Here is a 25,860-nt window from a genome sequence, read left to right on the forward strand (position 1 = left end):
TTTTAAAAAGGATAGCGATGAGATAATCAAATATTCAAACTCCAATTTTCATGAGGATAACATTGATATTACTAAGTTTCTTAGAGTAGGAAAAGACTACATAGTAAAATTACAGAAGGTGCCACTATTTTAGTTAGTATAATTTTATATTTCTAATATAGTTTAAACAAAAAGTAATAAGAAAAAAAATCGAGTACAATAAATTATACTAAGGGAATGACGATGACGTAAAATAAATCAATAAAATATATTTAACATAAGTATCTGGGTATAGGACTCAGAAGTATTTAAATCCAGAAAATGAAAATGAATGTTATACTATAAATAGCAAGTTCATTAAAAAAAGGATATAGCAAGTAAACTAAAATAGAAGTATACTATATTTACAGACAAACAATTTTAACGTTTTAATAATTGTCATCGTTTTAAAATATTTTTTACATGACTGTTATATTTTATAAACCCTTCTATTTGTCCCATGTGTTCCATTTAGGCAAATTATGTAGTTAGTTTTAGATTACTTACATATCTTCATTAACTCACTTAAGTATTAATATAATTTCTCTCTTGCCGATTTGGTTGACGTAATGGTAAAGGCGACGGAAGATCCAAATGTTGTTACGATAGTAGCGGGTTCTAATCCTGCTGAGGTTGTGAATGCATGGTTGTGTTTATTTAATATTTGTGATTGTCCTAGGCGAGAGTGCCAAATCGGATAAGGAATTTGAACTCAGTCACGCCAATAATCAGGTTCGGTAAGACCGGACCGCCTTCAGGGATGATTTCTAAGTTGGTCACTCCTCAGTCAGTAGACTTGTTGACCAGATACACCCTTGTTGGTAAAAAGAAGACTTTTTATATAAATTCTATATGCTATACACACTTTTCGCATAAAATATATAATATATATTGAAAACAATAAATTGAATAAAAGAGCAGGTTTTGATTTGATAAAAGAATAATTTCTTTACTTATACTTACTTATTCGTCTTCTGTAATTTTCTTTGCCCTACTTATTTCTAGTTTGTTTTGTGTCCCACATGGGGACTAAAATTTTACCTACCGAAGACGAACTGAAATACGTTACTATAAACTATTTTATAATTTCTAATATTCTTTACAATATTCATTTTAACTGTTTATAAACTGGTTAATATATTTATTATCTGCAATATTTGGTTATATTGTTGTTACGAAACGAATTTACTAACGATACTTATAAATGTATTAAAAGTTAATATCAATAAAAATTGCAGAATATTCCGAATAAACATTACAGTTACCTCCAACAGAATGATATACTATATCTCTAAAACCTTGTCAATTATTGCTAGTTATTATTCAAGAACAATATTGGTTAGATTCTTTGAACTCACCTTTTATCAAATATTATGAATTAAAAAAAAACTGCTTAAAAATCTAAATAACTCGAATAAAGGGAACATACGATTCTTATATATTGTTATAATTATTGCATATTATATATTGTTATATTGCCTATAATATTGTTAATATATATTAGAATAAAACTTTCGCATATGTCGTGCTTTTCCTACAAACGTTTGTTGTCCCTACAAACAATGTAAAATTTACTGGAGATGATCAAACTTTCCTTAATTGTTATATCATAATTACCATAACTCTTTAATAGTTCCAACAATACGGGAATAACCTCAACTAATACTAAATCTTAAACAACACTACTTTTGAACTGAAATTACACGCGCGTAGTGGATTTACACACAACAGAGACGGCGTAAAATCTACTGTTCTTGAGGATAGATCATTTAACAAATATCTCTGGATTTGGCGCATGCGTATATTGGTCTGTATTTATTTATTTATTTTGAAGCAGAGAATAATTCGAACTTGGCTCATGCGGCTAAAGAGTTTCATTTACTTAATCGTTTTCTATATATAAATTATTTTAGTAACACAAATTTGATAAAAACTTGATTTAATGTTGCAGCTAGATATATGAGGAGCCAAATAAATATTGTTTTTTTTAAATAACACATTTTATTTAAGAAATGATTGAACAAATTGAAATATTAGATATATAATGGCTATATGTCCAGCCTTTCTATTTTTATAGAAATACCATATTTAAATTAATTTTCATGTTTGAACAATTTATATGAACTCCAAGAATCATATACATAAACATTACTATGAACAAGACCAAAATGGTTTAGATCAAATCTAGGCAATATAGCTAGAACCGAACGAAAAGGTACCACTGAAAAGACTGAAAGCTGTGAAAATTTCCTAAAAATCTAAAAATATGTTCAACTATGATTCCTACTGCAATTTTTGCTTCTGTTCTTGATCCTCAAACATCATTAATAAATTGACTATCTCGATCTTTCGGTTAACATGTTGTACATTTATTAGCCTAAAACGAATGAAAAATCATTATTTTTAAAACAATAATCTATTTACCTAAACATTTATATAAAAATTTCGTTTGCGTTCTCTTTTCCTTGTTTTTCATTAGATCATTAGAGTGTCGTTGATAGTTTTATATTTTGTTTATTTGATCCACGTGTGTTAACAAATTTAAGAATTTCATAGTATCACTCTTCATGGCAAAATCCTGTTAATTTATTCTTCTCTGATTCTCTGAAATTCATAATCTTCGACTTTCACTATCAACAAATTCTTGCTACATATTACCTATAAAATAAAAATTAAATCATTACTAAATTACATCACGTTTAAAATAAATGTCTAATTCTTACCAGTTACCACAATTTTTGCTACTATACTTCAATGACAAACCTCATTAAACAATTGACTACTTCCAACCCAAGAAGAATAATTTTCTTCTCTGTTATTGTTACCAATACATTTTGTTGTTGAAAATGATGTGTTATAAATTTTACAGCTAACATTCCAACTGTAATATATATTTGTAACCAAAATGTCACCATATATTTTGCATTTACCCTTGTTTTTCCATATTTTAAAACCGATGTATCTTAAACGACCAAGACTAAAACAACAGTTTAAATATAATTGTTATAGATTTATTAATGTAACATAAAACTTAATATACTAGTTTTTGTTGATTTTACTTGATCGACTGTCTGGATCGATTCGAAAATAACGTCGTTAAAAAAGGAAGACAATTATTTTCTATGGTTGTCTATACAGAATGGTGCGCATGCGCCAAATCCGGAGATATTTATTGAGTAATGTATCATCTGTGTTTGAGATGTAGTTGGCAGCGGATACATCAGATGCAATTGAAGTAGAACTTATAATATATGTTATTCCTGGTCGCTGGATTTGACGTTTTTCGTCTCTTTACGACTTCAAAAACTGACGCAAAATTTTCACTAAGCCGATATATATGATATATATAGAAGATAACGGTTATCTGTAATAGTTTAATAATTAGTTAGTATGATGTTATTTATTATGGACAACATAAAATTCATTTATGATATTCTCCTTAATCCCAATCCCAATATAGAACTCGAATAATATAAAAATCAATTAACCTTGTATTGCGATTTGTTCGATTAAAAGAAAAACTACTTCCAAAGAAAGCACTCTAGATAAACAGAGTCAGTTTGTTCGCAAACATCTCCCTCGATTAAACAATAACACTGCAATCTTCCTCTTCGTATTGGATAGTGCGAGGAAAAAATCGATGTTTTAATTTAATTATATCGGTCAAGAGATTGGAAGGTTTGTCTTTTTGAGCGTCGGACTGTCGCCGTGGCATTGTCACGTCGCAGTTGATTGCGATCGAATACACGCAGATTTAAAACAATGATGGCGCAAGTTTTAATTTCGTTTGGACGCCTCGTGATTGGATCCTGGATCGATGGCTAATTACACAAAGCAGATGTAGTTTAACGCCAATAATAATGGGCGGCTCTATGCTGGAAACTCGATATGCTTGAACACGTAATTCACGGTTTTAAAATAGCATTATAGTGAAGTAAATAGCTTTTAAACAATCAGCTTTTTGTTTAATTAATGTTTCGATCATCTTATTCTAAGCTAAAGTGAAAATAACGTATTAAAAAGAAACGGGCAGTAATTTATATGAGACTCAAGAGGTGTTGTAATTGTTTGGACCACAATTCGAATAATCACCCTACAACAAACTGTTATTATATTTAAAAAAATCGAATCCAGTGTGGACCTACGGGGTGACACCTTAGGGTTGCACAAGTAAATCCACTAATCTTATCAAAACAAAGTTATTCGAAGCACTATTAACGCTTTATTGTAACACATGGGCTGAAAAGTCCAGGGCGTGACAAAAAAACAAAGTAATCTCCATCAACAATCACACAATCATTTCAGCGCCACTCTAAATTTCAATTGTGGAACGATTTATCTTCATATCTTCTTTTCATATATTTACGATGTTAGCTAACACACGCAACGCAATCATTAGAAATGATTTTGTGGAATTTTTTGATGTTTTTTTTGTTTTTTGACGTTTGAAATTAGCAAACCAACGTTTTATTATTGTTTCTGATGGAGCGGTGTCCTTATAACATTTCCAAGCTATTGCTTCACTTGAACGACACTTTTTTCGATCAAGAAACAGTGCAATATAAAAACACGCAATTGTTTTTGATCCATTGTTTTGAAAATAACAAAAGTTATGGCATTCTTAACACAATAGCTTACCAACTATTGAATAGAATATCATGAAATTTTAACAGCTTTCTTTTGAAGGTTAGTACTTCCTGAAAATGTGGTAAATGTAATAAAACTAACGCCATTAATTGTGAAAAAAAATCCGGACATATAGGAAAACTTCTTCCCAAACAGAGATTAACAAAATTCGAGAATAACAAGTTATTTCGAAATTTGAAATAAGCTTTTGATTGAATTTGATGTCATCAATTTCTAATGCAATTCAGGTTTCATTAGCAAATTAGTTTGCAACAAAACACTCACCAAATAATGCAGCTAATGAATACATTATTTTGTGCATCAACAGTTAATTCATTTTGTAAGGAATATTACCAATTATAAAGAAATTGTTAATTCCCGTGTGGGACACAAAACAAAATATAAAGTAGAGCTATGAGTCAAGAATCTATATTAATTTAATAGTTGAAAATGTGATATAAAATGGTGTTTTTCTTTTTTTCAGATTCAAAGGGTGAAGATATTTTCTGGGTAAGTTTAGTTTAAACAGAATATTGCGTTTATTACATAATTGTAAGACAATTTCTGACATAACTTATTTCATTATTTGATGTAATAAATATGTTTCCAAATTTTATCCTTCGTGCTTCCTTCTATGATAATTCCTTGAGAGATGATAACTAAACCTTGGAAAATGTGGGGAATATGATGAAATTGCAACAATTTAAATATAAATATGAGTTTTCTTGTTGAAAAATAAATTGCTTCTTCTCCAAAATAGGTCTTTAATAAAATATATTCTTGTTGATTAGTGCTTCGAAATTATATGAAAAAAAAACTTTTTAAAATGTTTTAATCTACAAGAGGAGAAAGAAATCTGATCCCCTACCACCAGTTTGTATTTGGGGAAAACAGAATCGGTCAGATCAGGTCCATTGGATCACAAGGGTCATTGAAAAAGTTTGATAGATTTGATTGATTTTACAATGTTATTTATCAGAAAGGTTAATTAGAATTAAGTTCTTAAGATGATCCCTATTTTAAAATAAAAGGAATCAAAGTACGCGTACCATAAGTTATAGTGTACTAGGGCCTAAACTATAATATATTCGAACGCCTATTCGTGACGTCGAAAATATTGCAATGTTGTCGAATTAACTCTGACTTTTAGTTCAAACAAAAAATTTTGTCATACAAAAATATTCTAATCTAAATCTAAATAATTGTTTCCTTCAATAGTGTGTTTACTTGTCAAGTCATCTTGGTAATACTGTATTCTTTCTGTATACTGTATTTCTTTTTCTACTATCTGTGTACACCATTCTTCATAAAATTAATCACTGAATTCTGTCTAATGCATTTACCATATCTGTAAAACAGTTAGTATTCATTCTCTCCTCATACGTTGTAACCTAATACTTATGTTTAATTTTGAACAATCAAATATCTGTACACAGAAATCTTTCACGCCCTACAATACCATTTTCTACAGTTGTATTCAATTAATTATGTGCATACCTTTAGTTTTTTCCACTCTCATCACTCTGTCTCAGGAATTTCTGGTATTGCACAGCATTATTACATATCCTCAAAGTTTTCTTCAGTAACTTTCACATTCCCACTCATTGTCCAATTCAATCACCAAACTGTTAATTTCTAATCTGTCTCAAACATGTTCACAATTCCACCATTTATCAATTACTTCCTCTGTATGTCTAATTGAGTCCATCCAAACCCAAGGTGTTATTGTTGACATTCCGAAACAGTTTTTAATGGAATATCCTTCTCGACCAGCAATATATCTGCAACTAATTATTAATAAATATAATGATCAACAAAACCTAATCGAATGCTATTGTAACTTTTAACTTTTTCCATCAATTTTTGTTGTCTTTACACTTTTTTGATACCATCTTGCCAAGAGTGTCACAATGAATCATTTTGAAATATCCAAGGTTCATCAAGATACACAAATTCAAATAGTTTATCTTCCTTGCTCTTATTGCCTTTAAAAATTTAATTCTTTTTAAGGTAATGTCTGGAAGTTCTATTAAACCTCTTCAAGGGTGTTGTTGTTTTATGTATACTTTTCAGACAGACAATTTTCTCTAAAATAATTTTATTAAATTATATTTATATCGATAAAATAGTTTGTGTACTTCCTGTTCTTATACACTTCGTATATTTGGTCTCTAATATAGCCAGTATCAAGATGGATTTATTTGTATATAGACGGGTTTTGGGTGATTCTAACGTATTATTCTTCATTTTGTAAGCGATGTTATTCACAGTAATATTTGCGGACAGCAACCCGCTAAAAACATTTTCAATAAAATTGTGGGGACTTATATTACTTAATATCATGTATAATTACTTCTATAACGGAATTTACCAGCAAAAGGGGGACTCCATTATCTCGTTCCGTGTCGACCTCCTATACATTATTGTGTCTGTATAATTAATTGTAATTTTTAAACTTACTATAATGTTAAAATAAATTATATTTCATAATATTTTTTTTTACTATTTTATTTAGATTAGAATTTTTTTGTATGTCAAAGCCAAACTGAACTAAAACTCGTTGTTGATACGGCAACATTGCGACGTTTTTGCGTCACAAATATAGATGACGTATCTACAAAATAACTTTGGATAGGCTACGGCAATAAAACTCAAGAGGATCAAGCCTCATAAGGCAGTATAATTGTGCCAGTAAAAAGCAAAGTATTGTGGGAATACAGGGAGCAAAGAACTCGTTCGAATTAGCAAGTAAAGACTCTAGTTTAAGTATCACGTATTAATGTAAGTTGGACAAATATTGGTTATTGATCTATACAAGCTCAAACATCAAATTGTAATGGAATTAAAAGACCTGCAGTGGTTTCTAAGTTACAAAATCATAAAAAATTAATGACAGTGAAGAAACCGTTAAAAATATACTCCAATAAATCATTCTTTTTTTCTCTTGCCAAATAATACTCTCTTTATAGTCACAGTATTTATTACATATGTCTCTCGTTACTGTTTCTGAATATCAATGTATTTCCCCCGACCGTAGCACAAGCGGCACAATCGCGAATACCTCAATAACGAATATAAGACGTCTCCAAAGTTCTCCGCTATCTCCCTTCGTCCAGAATCAGTCGCGGTATCGAGTTCGATCTCGAATTTTACAACGTAAAATTCCCCATATTCCGTACAATAATACAGACAATAATATATCTCTAAATCGGTGGGATTTTAATCAGAACCGTAGATCTGCCGCCGCTACCAGTGTCACCGTCTCGCGTACAAAAAAAAGGGAACGCGTCCCGATACGAAGGGAGGGGCACAACGGGGGCAATTCCATTTATATTCATTTCGGGATTCGATTGTTACGAATTCGGTTCGTTTGCTCGGCTTTTTGTGGTGTTTTAGAGTCCCAATTAGTATTTATGTATGTAAAAATAATGCTGATTGCTCCATCGATAAATCGTCGATCGGAAGGCGTCGAGTCGAGCGGGTCGTCCGCCGCTTTTTTTCTTCTTCCTCTTCGCTAATCGCGGAAAATCTCATTAAAACTTTGATCCGCTTAATTTGAATTGAACCACTGTGTTTTTTTCAGCGAAGACGATTTTATCGCGCGGATTTTGTATCGAAAAATATTGTGTTAATGGAGGGCTTGTGAAGGCCCCTTTTATGAATTGGTGTTACCAAAGTCAGGGAAGATTATTTTAAAATAGCTTTGTTATAGTCTATTGAAAACAGCAGTGAACACACGTGGTCTGAATTGGTGACCTTAAAACCTCGCAATGTTTCCGCATGAACTCTCAGATTTAGTACATTTTGACTTTAACATATAAAAAAATCTTATCTAAATAAAATAATGAGACAAAAATGTTATTTAATATAATGTATTTTAACATTATAGTACATCTAATGCATATATTATCGAATGACTTAAAAGTACTATTAATTATACAGCCACAATAATTTATAGATTATAGTTGTTTGCATTCTCTACAAAACAGTTAGTATTATTTCTCTCCTCATACATTTTAACCAAATATTCCTGTATATTCTGAACAAAAAGGCTCATGCATAAAGCTTTCACACTGTATAATACAATTTCCTACTGTTAAAGTATATTAATTTTATACTGACCTTTAGTTGTTTCCTCTTTCATCTTTCATCTCAGTGTATGGATAATTATTAGCATTGAATCATAAACCAACATTCATAAAGATTTATTCAATTACTGTCACTTTCACAAGCACTAATTAAGTTGATAAGTAAGAAGTTTATTTTCAATCTAACAAAAACTTGCTGACGATTCCACCATTGGTCAATTTCTTCTTCAATGTGTCTGATCGAGCTCCCCCAAATCCATATCAATTCAATAGGATTAAATAAGCAGTGATAGGTAGGACGACGTAATACTCTATGGCCATAACGTTCAGCAATCTGGTCTACCACGTATCTTATCACAGGCTTTATTCTAAAAAAGTAAATTACGTAAAATGCAATTAAATATATAAAAAAAACCTTATTAAACCTATCTACTACATGTATTTTATATTCGACTAGATATACACAATTTAGCTAAATATCAGAGAAGAAAAGAGGCGAAAACCATGATTATCATGTGACAATGTGGCTGACCGATCGACTCCAAGGCCATATCGTTTTGATTGCAAGACAATGTTCTGTGTTTGGTGGGACAATAATGACGTGGTGTATTTCGAGCTTTTGAGACCTGGGCAAAGAGTGAACAGTGATCATTACCGACAACAGTTGATCAATTTGATCAATGCGATGATTGAAAAACGTCCATAATGGAGCCGAAGATACCGTCAAATGATTTTACAGCACTATAACGCGCCATATGCAAACCCGGTCAAGGAAGCGTTCAAAGTTCACAGATATTCATAGATGAGACGTATGATCAACTTTTAGAATACGTGCTTGCAGAGCAGCACTGTTTTTTCGGGGGAGGGGAATCATAAATTACGTGAAAGATGGGCAATATGCATTGAATCAATGACCAACACATTGAATGAATAAAATGTTACATTATTTGCAAAATAACGTTTTTTTTTTTGGAAGACCCGTAATGACTTTCCCGGACATCTGGTCAACCATCATTATATAAGATATATCGCACATTAACTAAACGGATCGAGATAAATGAAATTTGTAAAGCGTCGCACGGCACAAGACACGTGGGGGGCAAGTGTCTACGACGGTGTCAAAGATCCGCAAACGAGCGCGCGTGTTTTCTTTCTACGAATATTCGTCGAAACGGCGGAATAGCCATCGTTTTGCATACGTTACCGGGGCGATATATGCGCGAGCTACTTGTTAGAAATCCCGACTTTATGCAAATCCGGGATCGATGCTAGTCATTTCTCGGAATTGTGGTTTATTCAAATGGATTTCGAGGTGGGAGAAACGCGAGGCGATGGGCGAGGGCGAGGAGAACGGTGGTGGCGGCGGCGGATTGTGGCTAAAAACAATAGCTAATTCCGGCCTTTTTTTATATACGCGTCGATGGGAGATATAAAATTTATGTGCACTTTTCCATTTTACGGTTTGCGATTATTGTCGCGTCGGTATTTTACGCTTTTTATTGTTCCAAAATGCTGTGATTCAATTTTATGTTATTTGCATATTTTTATTTATTTTTCGTCTTATTATATACATAGTATACATCATTATATACATCGTATTCATTGAAATTGAACGCAGCTAACATGTCCACTTGGTTGCATTGCAATTTGCTTAATAGAAAATAAGTATTTGATAGCATTTATATTATAATTTTTATATTTTATTTGAAAGTCCCCCTTTAAACAATGGAGGTTTATCTGGACTGGACCTACTCCTTAACGTGGGCTCTGGACCACGGTCCTCGGTATTAAGCCTACCGATTCGCCAGTGACCAACTTAGAAAACACCGGTCCTACCCAGCCTGGTTACTGTTATGACTGGGATGGTTATTCCTTATTGGATTACACTGTTGCCTATAAAAACATTTAAAGTTACAATTACATAGATATAACACAAGAATTACTGCAAAAACTACCAAGAAAAATTTTAGATTAACACATATCTCTGGCATTTGGAAGATGGCGGAAATTATAATGATCCCAAAACTAGGGAAGTTATTAAACGAAATAAAAGCCTATAATTTAAGGTTTTTGAAAAAGTCGTGTTGAAAATAATAAAATCGATCAAACCGAGAGAAAAACAATACCAACACACCAGTTTGGTTTTATTAACAAGCATTCAACAATTAGCCAGGTCCACAGAATAAGAGATGTTACTGAAAAATCCTACGAAAGTAGAAAAGTATGCTCAGCTTTACTCTTATATGTAGCACAAGCCTTCGATAAGGTTTGGCTTGAAGAAGTTGTTCATAAACTACGGAAAATGTTACCAAAGCAATACACCGAACTATTAAAATCATACAATACAACCGGAATGTTTAGAGTCAAACAAGAAGGAGCTTAATCTACAATAAAAGAAGCTAAAGCAAGTGCACCATAAGGAAATATCCTGGGCCAATGCTTTATCTACTCTACACTTGTGATATACATTGTTATGAATACTTGTTGACATTGGACTCTTGTAGATGAGTCCTTGTCACAGCAGTAGTTTTTGAAAACGATACGTCAGCTGTATACAGGAGAAAGATTTTTCAAAAAGAAAATTATACTTATTATATTATATTATATATTTCATAAACATTTTAATTATTTTCTTTAGCCTTAATATCTACGTAAACTCTTGGTAGCGGTAGTTTTGTTGTTTTATGTTTAATATTATAAACATTTACCATTTCGGAGCACTGTTTAGCTAGAAATACTTTGTTATCGTTTCTGATTTTGGTATGAATGTTTGGTACTGTCTCTTTCCTTTTTCTAGTTCCTTTATATATACATATATATATATATATATATATATATATATATATATATATATATATATATATATATATATATATATATATTAAACCTTTGAACATTTAGATTTCTATCGTTTCATATCCTGTTATTTTAGTTCATTATAATTTGTTTTTGTTTGGTGATAAATTAAGAAAGTGTTTATGTGCTTCGAGACAAAGCTCGTGCCACAATCACAGTTTCACAAAACACGGTTCTGTGTAATAGTAATTTGTTTGGTATTGAAAAGGTAATCGATGTGCAATATATAGGATTTTATAATTATTATCGCAATTCATAGTAGCTAACCCACAAAATTCTTATGCCATTTTATCAATGCGGCGACTTACACTTGGGCAGTCATAATTAGCTACCTTTAGAATAGAAACCTCAGAGTTGCTATCAGAAGGGACCATCGTTACAAATTAAAAACATCCAAAAACTCTAGGTATAAGAAATCTGTAACTATTAGCTACAGGAAAACAGTTGAAAAAAAATACTATCGAAAGAAATATAACAAAATATATATTAAAAGGAATATTAAAACCAAAATTAACCAAAAGCCAGCCCTTTTGTGGTAAAAGCATAAGGAAAGAGTAATACAACATCTCAAGTATATAAAAAATAATTGTACACTAAAAACTGCTAGATTTATAATAAAATGTCGACATTAATATTATTGACAATTAAATATTAAATTTGTTATTATTGTTTCTGATTTTGGTGTGAATGTTTGGTACTGTCTCTTGCCTTTTTCTAGTTCTTTTATATATATATATATATATATATATATATATATATATATATATATATATATACATATATATATATATACATATATATATATATATATATATATATATATATATATATATATATATATATAAACCTTTGAACATTTGGATTTCTATCGTTTCATATCCTGTTATTTTAGTTCATTATAGTTTGTTTTTGTTTGGTGATAAATTAAGAAAGTTATTATGTGCTTCGAGACAAAGCTCGTGCCACTATTTAGTTTCACAAGTCACGGTTCTGTGTAATAGTAATTTCTTTGGTATTGAAAAGGTAATCGATGTGTAATATGTAGGATTTTATAATTATTATCGCAATTCATAGTAGCTAACCCACAAAACTCTTATGCCGTTTCATCAATGCGGCAACTTACACTGCTGTCACAATTAGCTACCTTTAGAATAGAAACCTCAGAATTGCTATCAGAAGGGACCATCGTTACAAATTAAAAACGTCCAAGAACTCTAGGTATAAGAAATCTGTAACTATTAGCTACAGGAAAACAGTTGAAAAAAAAACTATCAAAAGAAATATAACAAAATATATATTAAAACGAATATTAAAACCAAAATTAACCAAAAGCCAGCCCTTTTGTGGTAAAAGCATAAGGAAAGAGTAATGCAACATCTCAAGTATATAAAAAGTAATTGTACACTAAAAACAGCTAGATTTATAATAAAATGACGACATTAATATTATTGACAATTAAATATTAAATTTGTTATTATCGTTTCTGATTTTGGTGTGAATGTTTGGTACTGTCTCCTTCCTTTTTCTAGTTCTTTTATTTATATATATATATATATATATATATATATATATATATATATATATATATATATATATATATATATATATATATATATATTTATAAACCTTTGAACATTTGGATTTCTATCGTTTCATATCCTGTTATTTTAGTTCATTAAAGTTTGTTTTTGTTTGGTGATAAATTAAGAAAGTGATTATGTGCTTCGAGACAAAGCTCGTGCCACTATTTAGTTTCACAAGTCACAAGTCACGGTTCTGTGTAATAGTAATTTCTTTGGTATTGAAAAGGTAATCGATGTGTAATATGTAGGATTTTATAATTATTATCGCAATTCATAGTAGCTAACTCACAAAATTCTTATGCCGTTTCATCAATGCGGCGACTTACACTTGGGCAGTCACAATTAGCTACCTTTAGAATAGAAACCTCAGAATTGCTATCAGAAGGGACCACCGTTACTAATTAAAAACATCCAAGAACTCTAGGTATAAGAAATCTGTAACTATTAGCTACAGGAAAACAGTTGAAAAAAAAATACTGTCGAAAGAAATATAACAAAATATATATTAAAAGGAATCTTAAAACCAAAATTAACCAAAAGCCAGCCCTTTTGTGGTAAAAGCATAAAGAAAGAGTAATACAACATCTCAAGTATATAAAAAATAATTGTACACTAAAAACAGCTAGATTTATAATAGAATGGCGACTTTAATATTATTGACAATTAAATATTAAATTTGATGTTGAATTAGTGAAAATATTAAATACTAAATATGTTAGATGTACCCGTCATGTACAACAATGATACATATAGTAAGAAAGTATTTGGTAATATTTCTTTCTTATAGTGCCCTGAAAAAAACTGTTAATTGCTGGATAAAATAATGGAATACTGTATTGCTTAATATGTTTCCTTAAACTAAGCCAGTAGGCATTCAATACTGGCTTCAGTGCGACCATACTTTAACCAAATATTCGAATAATGATAAAAATAAGGATTTATTTTAAAAGCAAAAGTATTTTTATTTATTCCGAAAAAGTCAACAATTTTTTTAATCCTTCTTAAACTTTTCTTCTTCTGAAAAGTGTGGCCGTTAAAGTCTCTCCGGCATTATGTACCCAACAAAAAACGATTACTTATTTGATTGAGAGAGTCCCGGCCGAAAATTTCATTCAACTTTCCAAGATTAACAGTTCCAGTAACGGCGATACGCCCTCGTCCAAAGGGGGGAAGGGAGAGCCTCGTCTCGACAAACCGAAACTTTTAAGTGTTATTTAATTAACGAGAAACGTTTAAGTTTAATTAACGGCCGATCGTCTTAAAGCGAGTCATCTTTCTTCACTCTCTCGGTAATGGAAACCATTTGGAGCAGAAAAAAGCTAAAGGAAGGCTTACGACGAATTCTATTTCGGTTTTATTACATCCAGCACTTATTAGGTGATATAATTAATATGTGGGGTTGGAGAAAAATGAGGTAATACAGTTTTCTGTTGTTTCCGCCAGCAATTTAGTAAACTGCAAAATAGTTGCTATTAACGCGTTCGCTGCAGATATGGGATCAAATATTTACCCTAGAGGCCGACTACGTTTTTCCTGATTGCAACAATAAAATATTCCTAATAACGTTTTTTAACGTGTGTGCAACCTAGGTTATAATATTTTTTAACAAAAATTAATTTTTTTCTGTCACGCGCAAGAGTGTCATCGGCAATGAGGTCATATTATATTGACGATGGCCACATAACGCGCGAGCACGTGGCGAATTAAAATGGACAGAATAGGAAAATACATTGTTGATTAAAATATATAATTTAATATACAATATGTATACAATGAGAATAAATCACCTACTAAAATAGGATAAACAAATGTACTGCAGAAATACGAGAAAAAATTAATAAAATAAAAGTAAAATAATAAAAGTAATTGTTACTAAAGACAAACAAAATATTTATTCAAGTAAATTGAGGAGTCAATATAAAAAAATTAACGGCAATAACCTAATACAAATTTTCATTAAAACTCACAAAATAAATGAAAATCATTTTCAGATAAATCATAAGAGGTTACTCATGACTAATTTTTGCGCAGTGTAAACAGTAACCAGTATATCCAGGACATGTAGTACATACATAAACAGTGTTTTTTCTCTTTTTTTGTAAATAAATATTTTTACATTGCTTTCTCATTACCTTTCCTGATTTCTTCTTCTCTCGTATTTTCAAAACATGTTCGCTGATAACCGCTCTTGCAGTAAGTGCGGACGGAGCCTTTAGAAACCTTTTTATAACAGACAAACTAAAGTAATAAATTAAAAAGCGATCGCCTGAGAATTTATTGTGAAGTTAGGGCACGATTCATATCTGTATTAGGATGAGAGGGCCCCGACATATCGATATTCTTTCCCGCCATATGCAATTATGTAATACATATGATTCAAAAAAGAAAAATCGAAACCAAGCTCGTAAATGATTCAACTGTTGTCTTCAGATAATGCTAATACAACTGTACGGGCGCACTGCTAATGCCCAACTAAATACAAGGCTTAGAAAGACCATCGCACGTCTAACTCGCTGAAGTGTAAATTGCGTCTAATGAAAGCTTCACATTACGCACTAGTACATTATTAGCAGCGAACGTGTTAAGCGCCCGAAAGAATATTTTATTTGGCCAAAAGAGCAAGTTCAACAATATTTAAAGAAAATAAGGTAGGAGCAAAAATTACAGGTCATTTGAAAAGTCCCCAGCCGAACATACAGATGGCGCCACTAGAATTAAATCTGTGGCGACCGCCACGACCCTTTAGGCCACCACCAATTCACCATCAACAACTACAAAGGTTGACAACGCCGGTGGATTGGTACCATGCAGTTCTGGTGTATAAAAGGCCATCACGACGACGTCTCGCTCTTTCTTATCACCGTCCCCCTGTAACAGTACCACTTCCACAGCGCTACCGTACTTCCTTCACCTTAACCTAATATCCTGTCAATTATCCCATCGACCACATGTATCAATCGCAAGTTGAAATAAACAACTTTGATTCAACCAGTGTTTTTAGTTCCCGTGCAAATTCCTTCCAAAAATAGTAGTGAGTGTTCTGACAAATAATCGCAGCGGCAGCCGCACATTTCAACCGACCAATCGACCCGACGAACATTCTTACAATTGGTGACCCCGACGTGATCAAAGTGCCTAACAGGTAAATCAACTCAACATAAGCCATTCGACAGGTGCTTGACACGTGCATGGAAGGATAGCACGAGGAACGGAACCCATCGACATCACATGGTCGACGACATCCCACGAGACTAGCCTGATGGACGAAAACCACAGAAGCCCATCATGTATACCAGCAACACATGAGCACCCTCGCATCACGAAACGGGACACGTAACACACTTACAGGTACCCTCAAACAAAGCTAAACGCCTCAAGACGAACGACGTCCTGCTACAGCTCCGATGGCAGCTGATCCCGTAAAACTCCTCGCTCAGGTTGGGATCCCCATCTCATCAGCAGTCCCCGGGCGTTTGTTTGCGTGATTGCGGGTGCATTCTGGAACTTGCACCACATATAGGTACGTTCCACGGCTGTTCCACTAGGAGGGGAGTTATGTGGCGACCGCCACGACCCTTTAGGCCACCACCAATTCACCATCAACAACTATAAAGGTTGGCAACGCCGGTGGGTTGGTACCATGCAGTTCTGGAGTATAAAAGGCCATCACGACGACGTCTCGCTCTTTCTTATCACCGTCCCCCTGTAACAGTACCACTTCCACAGCGCTACCGTACTTCCTTCACCTTAACCTAATATCCTGTCAATTATCCCATCGACCACATGTATCAATCGCAAGTTGAAATAAACAACTTTGATTCAACCAGTGTTTTTAGTTCCCGTGCAAATTCCTTCCAAAAATAGTAGTGAGTGTTCTGACAAATAATCGCCGCGGCAGCCACACATTTCGACCGACTGACCGACCTGACGAACATTCCTACAAATTCATAAGTTTTTTAATTAGCCCCAACCCTCAAAATATGCGTGTATAAGTATAGCTGTCGGATCATTAGTTTGCGAATTATAGCATCAACCTTTGTTATTTGAAAAAAAAAATGGAAAGAAAGGGATTTCCCGTGTTGATAAAATATTGCTTTTTGAAGGGCAAAAATATAGTTAAAGCAAAAACTTGGCTTGATGCCGAGTTTCCGGACAGTGCTCCAGGAAATTCAACCATCAAGGATTGGTATGTTAAGTTTAGACGTGATTAAATGAACATCGAGGACGGTGAACTCAGTGAACCCCAAAAGAAGTTGTTAACGACGAAAACATTCAAAAAATCCACAAAATAATTTTGAATGGCCGTAAATTGAAATTTAATGAAGTAGTAGACACTATAAAGATATCAACTGAACGTGTTCATCATATCATTCACGAATATTTGGATATGAGAAAGCTCTGTGCAAAGTGGATGCCGTGGGGGCTCACTTTTGACCAAGAAGAATGACGAGCTGATGATTCGGAGCAGTATTTGAAGATGTTGATACGTCACCCGGTGGACTGCACATTATGAACCCGCTCCAAAGCGTGGGAAAACGCTACAGTCGGCTGGCAAGTTTATGGCGTCTATATTTGGTATGCGCATGGAATAATTTTCATAGACTACATAGTGTTACTGAACCGTTTTAGGGACGAAATCACCGAAAAACGGATGCATTTTAAGAAAAAGAAAGTGCTGCTTCACCAAGACAATGGACCGTGTCACAAGTCAGGGAAAAGAATGGCAAAAATGCATTAATTGGGCTTCAGATTGCTTCCTCATCCACCGTATTTTCCAGATCTGATCCCCAGCCACTATTTTCTGTCCTCAGATCTCAAAAGAATGCTGGGAAGAAATTTTCGTCGAATGAAGAGGTGACCGCCGAAACTGTGGCCTATTTTGAAGCAAAGGACAAATCGTATTACAAAAATGGTATCGAAAAGTTAGAGGGTCGCTCTAATCAGTGTATTACCCTTGAGGGGAATTATGTTAAATAAAAACAACTAATTTTGCAAAAAAAAAATTGTTTTACTATGGTTGACCGTGCACTTTTCAATTGACCTGTTAAGGAAGATATTGTGGAGAAGAGCTGGATAAGACCAGGGGGTGGGGTGGAAAGTTTTAATTAATTAACTTGAACTTGACTTAATATTATTTTGTTTAAAGGAAAAAAGAGCCTTTGGGTTGAACGGCGATACAAAATTATAATGGGAGGTCTTACATAACACGTCCTTCCTAAAGAAACGGCCACAGACTCGAACTTCAAAATGGCTCTGTCTCAACATAAAAGTTCATGGCATACCTCTATGGATTAGTGTACCATCTTTGGCGATTCCAGATTCCGATAGTCTATGGCTAAGAAACTGAATTACTAAGATCCTCATTCGAAGGCTGGTTACCCTGAACTGTAAATTTTCGTTTAAATTGCAGTAAAATATGTTAATTCACATCTTCAGTCATCTTCAGTCCTCCTTGGTGCCTCACACCTTGACCTGCGATGCATTTGTCGAGAATCCACGGACTAAGGATGTTTTTCAAAGCTTGAATATATATTATTTAGGATAGTTTATGGCTAGAGGGCGTTCAGCACCTTCAACTCACCTTTTGTTATCTTACAGCTTTAGCTGCGGAACTTTTACAATAAATCCACATAACTATACTAAGAAACGCTTTGAAGAGTTGAAACAGTTTATGGCTAGGGGTAGTTGAGTACTTTCATTTCATCTATCTTTCGTGATACTGATGAATTTTATTTTAATTAGTTATATTTCAACGACTGACTCCATCATAAGTTTTAACACATTTTTGTAGCAAGTTTCTTTAAACTAATTGTCAAAAATAATATAGTAATATATGCTGAACAGAATTATACGTAAAAACTAAACCAATACGCATCTTTCTATCGACAAAATGTCGATATGTTTCCAGAAAGCTTGTTTCCAAAATGAAGTTATCTAAAATAACAGAAATATTTTTCGGAATAAAAAGATGATATGAATTAATTTTTGGTTCTAAGAGATACCGAAAAATCATAGTTTAATCTACGCTAATTTCCTTCAGCACAAACTTTCAAATAGTTATGTGCGAATTTGGCTCCGGCGTAATTGGAAGCGGGGCAAGAAAATCGTCCGAATTACTTTTTGTTCGTATTCTATATAAGTTGGACATTCCTCCCATTATGTATAGTCACGACTCGTGGGCAAGAAGCTACCACGAAGTTCCAGATTTGCTTACAAATTATCAAAAATATCGCATTTAAATCAAACAAAATACAAGCAAATAATAATTAGACTTATTTCAATTTTATTTTAGCAAACATTTCTAAAGCTTTGTATATTTGGGGCTTTTTGTACTTGGATAAACGGTATTAGTTGATGGATTATGAGATTTCTCTGCGTAAAACAATATAGAGTTCTATTTAGAGTTATTCAGTGTATATAGGCACAGTATTCATTATTGTATAAATTTAAAATATTTGCAGATCAAATTTTCTAAAAACTCTCAAATAGCCATAACAGTAAGAACGGCCTGCAGAATCAATAAAATTAAGAGACATTGAATTGTGAGACTTACTGGGCGAAGACATAGTTGACACTCCCGAAGTATATTCAGATAATATAGTTTAGCTTTGACTACTTCATGACTATGCCACTTTTAGATCGTTACTTACGACAGGAAAAGTTCCAAGGAAGCTTTCATAATATTCCTTGTCCTTCAGCCACCTTTTTCTTAAAACTAAATTAAAAAGTAAAACTTCCCACGAATGCAAATTAATCGTTACAAATTGTCGACGCACTGAAGAATATTTTTGTCGACACTTACGAGGGAAAACAGACTGAAAACTGTAGCACAAAATGAAGTTGATTACAAAGGTACTTGATGCGATTTAACATACAGTAACACCATTTTTTTCATATCCTTTAAAATTAATATATAGGCGTTACAACTTTTATAGTCATTTGCATAAATTCGGTTTCTACTTAGTTAATAACTTATAGTATGGCTTGAAAAAAGGCGTTCTAACTATACATTGGATACATGAAGGGTACGCTCATTAGTGCAGTTTTTTCTTGTATTTGTGTGTGATCAAAAAGATTTGTGGTGTTTCCAGGAATTCACCTTTATCGTCATTCTTTGAAAATATAGATAAATTTGATGCGGTTGCAGTTTTATATTCTGTATTAATATTCTAATTATCTCCATCGCTTATACAAATACGCCAGTTTTTTAAAATGCAGGATTGTGAAAAGTGGATCTAGCAATGTCGAAACTACTAAAATCATATTTTTTTCAAGCTGACCAGAAGGCTTTCCTATTTCAAGGGTGATAATTATCTTAAGTTACCGGAAACGCTTAAAGTGATCCATAATTTGTTATATTGATCAATTGCACAAGTCACCATTAGCACAAATTTTGAAATAGTACTTTAAACTGCTTGGAATCTGTTTTATTAGGGTGCAACAAAAACACCATTAATCACTCATCACGCCCTCGTCCCAAAATCCTTGGTATTACCTTTCGATTTTCGCTATACTTGGGCATACTAACTCTCATTGCTCATTGCCCCAATTTTGCAATATTGATTAATATTTTTGCCCATGTTTTGTGCGAAAAACATCAAGATGAAAATGCAAAAAATATATTTTCAGAGTCCAATCTTGTGAGAATTTTTCAACAAATTGCGGATTACGTACTAGTAATCCGAAATATCGAGAAAGTTGAACAACACTTTGAAACCAGGTACATGCTGCTGCTTCATCAGGTGTTAAAAATATTGTAATTTTCTCGTCAGCTATTAGTTTTCGAATATCAAGCCGGACTAATATTCTTTCTTTGATTTTTGCGTATTGTTTTAGAAACAACTCGATTAAGTGCTCAGAAGCTCGTCCTATTTTTTTGCCCAAATTGACACCTACCAATTTGGCAATAGATACTATCGTAACTGAAATTGGCTTCGACACTCTTGATATATCAAGATATTTATACTGTGCTATTTTTTGTATTTATACCGACAACATTCATCGAGAAAAAATAGCAATCATCTACATGATTTTTCTGTTCAGCGTAACGTTGGCACTGAAAATAAAAATTATAAATTTTCACCAAGTACCTATTTGTACAGATTGGTACAGTGCATTTGTCATGGTTTTTTCAAAACTTCGAATCCACTTCGCAACATTTTCTCAGAATTTTTACATGCCCTAAAGCATAATCGTAGCACAAGAGCAAGTTCCAAATGATGTTTAACGCGACGTCATCAACGTTACAAGAGCGCAGTGCTGTCACAATGCGTGAACTTGAAAATTCAAAACCAATTTCAGGAGCGTAACGTTAGGAATCGTTCTCATCTGCTCGAATGCAAAAGTTAACCCGAATTTGTGTAACCCATAATTGTAAAATTGTGTTAGCGGTTATTGCACTGATACGTTTATCACTGGATATCGCTGATCATCAATTTTAACTTAATAAAAAAAAAGAAATGTCCAGGCAACTTAAATTTAAATTTTGCTATTTTTTTTATCACTGTTACGACGCAAAATTTATTATGAGTGGTTGGGACAGCCATGTAAAATGTATGTTATGCTAATTTTAGAATAAGTTAATTACTAAGAATTAATTAATTAAACTAATTTATTAAACCTTTTAACAGAAGTTTTTAATATTAATGACGCGGAAAAAATTATGACCTGATAAAAAAACATAACGTTCGCAGTATATTGAACGTCTGGTAAACACAGACAGGCAAAAAGATAGCAGGTAAACAGAACAGACCTGTTCAACAAGGATGATTCCCATCGGCTCGTTGTCGAGGGTTTCGGATAACGAAGGTTCAGACCTGGCAGAGGACTCCTTATGGCGCCTAGAACCATAAATACCAAGAAGACCCGAAATCGTGGAATTTTTGGGAATTACCTAAGAGTCCAAACCGCACGTGTTTTAACAGTGTGAGAAGTTCCTAGCTGGAAGAGTGTTTCCCCCAGATATTCTCAACGAATCGGGATAGAGAAAAGGATTTCTTGGACCAGCCTTGTCCACCGCCACCAAGAACCTGAGGGAGGAGCTCCAGCGATAAAACACTGTGCATCCGCAACAGGAAAACAGTCTGACAGTAATTTGCATGAACACGGAGGAAAAGAGTTGGAAAATAAAAGAATAAAATATTGCTGGGAGAGTGTTATTGGGAATGGAGAAGAAGGTATTGAATTGATTGAAGAAGAAATAATTGCAATGAGCATTAATTGAAGAAAACAGAAAAATTCACTATTTTAGCTGACATATTATTGAAAGCATAGAACTCCTGTCGACGTTAGCCAATCTATACATTTCGTTCTCGTCTTCCCATGACGTATTAGGTAATATTATATATATATATATATATATATATATATATATATATATATATATATATATATATATATGTATATATATATATCACTACATAGTATAAAACAAAGTCGCCTTTTCTGTCCCTATATCCCTATGTGCGCTTAAATCTTTAAAACTACGCAACGGATTTTGATGCGGTTTTTTTCAATAGATAGAGTGATTCAAGAGGAAGGTTTATATGTATAATACATGCATAATATACTAAGGCAACATTGCTAATTTTAGAGGTTTCTAACGTGATGTCGTAAATTAACCTATTTTTTTAGGCTTATTTAGCAATTAGCAAAAACGCTGCCTAACCCTACGAGTTAGATCAAATTAATGTACTACAGTATTGTACACCATAAAAAGGTCTACAAAAAAGTCCGCGATGGTATATGTTTATCTTTTAGGGATAACCCACATTAACCATTTTTATTGTTTACATTTTACGTGAGAAAATGGCTTATTTACGAAGCTATTTTAAGCAATACGGCATTAATCCTTATCGAATTAAGTACCTTAAATACAGTGTGCAATTAATATAAATCAATATGGTTCCTTACAGCATGTAAATTAAACAAATATTTTCGGAGATATTACAAATTTAAAATTTGCGTTTAAAAATGTGTAATGTGATAAAAATTGTATGAATTTAGATATTCCAAAGATAGCAGGAAATCTTCATAGTAAGTATAGGGGAAGAGGAATTGTTTTACTCGAAATTTAATGCGTGCAGGCCAAGGGCAGTAATGAATGAACCAAAAATACTGGATGGATTTTAATCATGTTTTCATTGAGTGACATAGGCATATATATTTTATGCCCGTGCAAAGTCGGAGCGGGCCGCTATGTTTTTATATACAACGTTCATATTTTTTCTGTAGTGTATTTAATTTAGTATCAGCATTGCACCCGTGCGAAGCCGGGGCGGGTCGCTAGTATATATATATATATAATTCGTCTTTGGGTACTAATTTACTCAAAGAGGAGAGAAAATAAATTGTATTTAATTTACAACCTTGTTTTTTCTCCCGCAAACAACGAAATGACTTTCGTTCGAGATAATCTAATACTTCGGTCTTACCATTTTTGCGCCGCCGAGATGACGGTTTATTCGTGGAACGCATGACGCGTTCTTCCCGAGACCTTGACGAATTTTTTCGGCCGGGGGGAAGATACGTGTCGCGAATGGATAACGACAGTGGAACGACGACATTATCTCTACAGACCAATTAAAACGTGGACGTAAATGCGGCTATTTTAATGAGAATACCGTCTGCAAGGGCCCGGTTACCATATTAATTAAGGGCTGAATGGCGGAGGAGGACGCAGTCAAAGGGTGGACGACTGGAATGCGCGGCAGGTTTTAATCAATCCGAATTTATTCAGAGCACCCAACGCTGCGGCTTCGCGACTAGTCACTTTGCTCGAAATTGGTGGCTTTTTATCATGCGGATTTTAGTAATAAGCTTAAGAAAAAATAGTTGCTTTTGTCCTCAGTAAAGACATGGGTTATGGAAGTTTATGGAACGTGTAGCATTTGAAAACAAAAAGTTTTAATTTTTGTAAATAAGTAGCGACTTATTAGGCCAAACGCTTTATTTAAATGAATATATCTAATAATGTAAATGCTAAGTCACACATAAAACCTTAATCTAACTTGGGCTATATCTTCCAAGGAAAATGACGTCTCGTTTATAATCTACATCAAAAAAGGAGGAGTTCGGCTATATATACATTTATAAATTGTAAGTTACCCGATTTCTTCCAGAAATACAAAAATACAAACAAAATAAATCTAACGTGTTGCTCGTACCGACATTAAAATGATCTATTGGCAGTAGTTAAAATAATATTGTAAATAGATAAATAGGTTTAGGTAGGTATCAAGCTAAATTGTGTGTATACAGTAGAATATAAAGTGTAGGGTAGTAAGTGTAGTATATAAGTTATATAAGGTATTGGTTTAATTTTAATTAGTTATTACAACGATTATTATGTACATATTTTATTTTAAAACTTTTTTGTGTGTTAGAAATCTAAATTTGATTATTTTTTACATTTGAGTGAGTTTCTATTAATTTTTTTGAGCCTGAAGATACATAATAATCAAATAATAGTTATTAAAATTAAGTCATAAAATTGCTGAATGTACTCTATAACAGGAACACAAAAATGGCACCATAAAGAAAGTGAAACAAGCAATAGTTTTATATAAATAAATCAATCAAGTGCCTCTATGATCTTTATTTATCAGGTGATTCTAACCAATTATTTACAATTACAAATTATGTCAAATGATGTCGTTTTTGGCACAAAGCATATTGTAGAGAGCCATTTTATACCCACTTTCAAAGTATCATTTTGCCGGCTTGGTGGCGTAATGGGAAAGGCGATGGGACGGTCCTACTACTGTTCCGATAGCTGCAGGTTCGAATCCTGCTGTGACATGGCCATAAATTTATGCTTGTGATTGTTTAAAATTTGTGAATGTTCTAGGCAAGAGTGTAAAATCCGACAAGGAAAATGATCCCAGTCACGCCAGTAACCAGGCTGGGTAAGACCGGATGTCTTCTGGGATGATTTCTAAACTTGTTCACTCGCCAGTCGGTAGGCTTAATGCTGAGGATCGTGGTTCGTAGCCCATGTTAAAGTTTAGGACCAGTCCAGATAAACCCATAGTTGGTAAAAGGAGACTTTAAAATATATATAAGAAAAAGTATCATTTCATAAAAGTTTTTAGTACCATTCAAATTTTTGTCATAAATAAGTTAACAAAATCTTTAACAATTGCAAGTCAAATTTATTACTCACCAAGAGGTCTGTTACCAGCACCAGACTCTGATCACCAATTATTAAATGCGTTCTATTCACAATCTAACAATGGAGCGAAATATTACCCTAGAAATACAAATGCTACTTCATCATACGATTTGAGGTTGAAGAAAATATGGTGTTAATGATGTTTAATGCAACTGAGTTTGAACTACTGCAACAAGTGTTGTGTTGAATTATTGTTACCGTTGTAGTCAAACGGTGCAAATAGATGATTAGGAAAATATAGTAATTTCATAGGTAATTAAGAATTTTATGAATCTATGATCCAAGTAAAGATCTTAGGATGTAAGTAACATGAGTGGACTTGGCTTGATTTATCTTTATTCTCCATTGCTGAAATCATCTCTCGATTTTATCCTGTTGGCATTGGAGTTTGAAAGAAGCAGTGGTAGAATGAGAGTATATGACAATGTGGAATGTGGAACAGTTGTTTTTGTTAGAATGCCAGTTCATCATACCAAACTTTGTCAAAAGCTTGTCTTATGTCCAAAAAAGTAGCGAA

The 25,860-nt window shown here is 33.1% G+C and overlaps 1 protein-coding gene across 5 annotated transcripts in view; it reads left to right on the forward strand.

Annotated features, from left to right (window-relative positions):
* AstC-R2 (Allatostatin C receptor 2) overlaps positions 1–25,860 on the forward strand; it is a 471,654-nt gene that overhangs the window by 76,899 nt on the left and 368,895 nt on the right. For 4 of the 5 annotated variants that reach the window (XM_076410786.1, XM_076410789.1, XM_076410787.1 and 1 more), the window contains one exon: positions 5,129–5,154. The exons of the other annotated variant lie outside the window; for it this stretch is intronic. The gene's annotated coding sequence lies outside the window, so the exon portion shown is untranslated. The remainder of the gene's footprint in view (positions 1–5,128; positions 5,155–25,860) is intronic. 5 annotated transcript variants of the gene reach the window in all.

The sequence above is a fragment of the Rhynchophorus ferrugineus genome, unplaced genomic scaffold, assembly GCF_030347505.1.
Source record: "Rhynchophorus ferrugineus isolate W39M unplaced genomic scaffold, kcgeb_rfMv2 rfM7, whole genome shotgun sequence".
NCBI classification, from domain to species: domain Eukaryota; kingdom Metazoa; phylum Arthropoda; class Insecta; order Coleoptera; family Curculionidae; genus Rhynchophorus; species Rhynchophorus ferrugineus.